Consider the following 1,137-nt stretch of genomic DNA (forward strand, 5'->3'; position numbering starts at 1 on the left):
GGGGTGTGCAAAGAGCGGAGTGTGTGCAGAGCGTGCACAACGTCGTGGGAGTGTGCATGGGGTGTGCAAGGAGCGCAGTGTGCATGGGGTGTGCAAGGAGCGCAGCGTGCATGCACAGTGTGCACGATGTCGTGGGAGTGTGCACGGGGCGTGCAAGGAGCGCAGTGTGCATGCACAGTGTGCACGACGTCGTGGGAGCGTGCACGGGGCGTGCAAGGAGCGCAGTGTGCATGCACAGTGTGCACGACGTCGTGGGAGCGTGCACGGGGCGTGCAAGGAGAGCAGTGTGCATGCACAGTGTGCACGACGTCGTGGGAGTGTGCATGGGGTGTGCAAGGAGCGCAGTGTGCATGCACAGTGTGCACGACGTCGTGGGAGCGTGCATGGGGTGTGCAAGGAGCGCAGTGTGCATGCACAGTGTGCATGACGTTGTGGGAGCGTGCACGGGGCATGCAAGGAGAGCAGTGTGCATGCACAGTGTGCACGACGTCGTGAGAGTGTGCATGGGGCGTGCAAGGAGAGCAGTGTGCATGCACAGTGTGCATGACGTCGTGGGAGCGTGCATGGGGTGTGCAAAGAGCGGAGTGTGTGCAGAGTGTGCACGACGTCGTGGGAGCGTGCACGGGGTGTGCAAGGAGAGCAGTGTGCATGCACAGCGTGCATGATGTCATGGGAGTGTGCATGGGGTGTGCAAGGAGCACAGAGTGTGTGCAGCGGTGCACAATGTTGTGGGAGTGTGCACGGGGTGTGCAAGGAGAGCAGTGTGCATGCACAGTGTGCATGACTTCACGGGAGTGTGCACAGTGCATGCAAGGAGAGTAGAGTGTGTGCAGCGGTGCACAACATCATGGGAGTGTGCACAGGGCATGCAAGGAGTGCAGTGTGCATGCACAGTGTGCACGATGTCGTGGGAGTGTGCATGGGGTGTGCAAGGAGCGCAGTGTGCATGCACAGTGTGCACGATGTCATGTGAGCGTGCAAGGCTTGTGCAAGGAGTGCAGAGTGTGTGCAGCGGTGCACAATGTCATGGGACTGTGCACGGGGTGTGCAAGGAGCGCAGCGTGCATGCACAGTGTGCACAACTGCACGACATCATGGGAGCGTGCACGGGGTGTGCAAGGAGCACAGAGCATGCAT

The sequence above is a fragment of the Nothoprocta perdicaria genome, unplaced genomic scaffold (assembly GCF_003342845.1).
Source record: "Nothoprocta perdicaria isolate Ctin4 unplaced genomic scaffold, notPer1 scaffold_1359, whole genome shotgun sequence".
Lineage (NCBI taxonomy): Eukaryota > Metazoa > Chordata > Aves > Tinamiformes > Tinamidae > Nothoprocta > Nothoprocta perdicaria.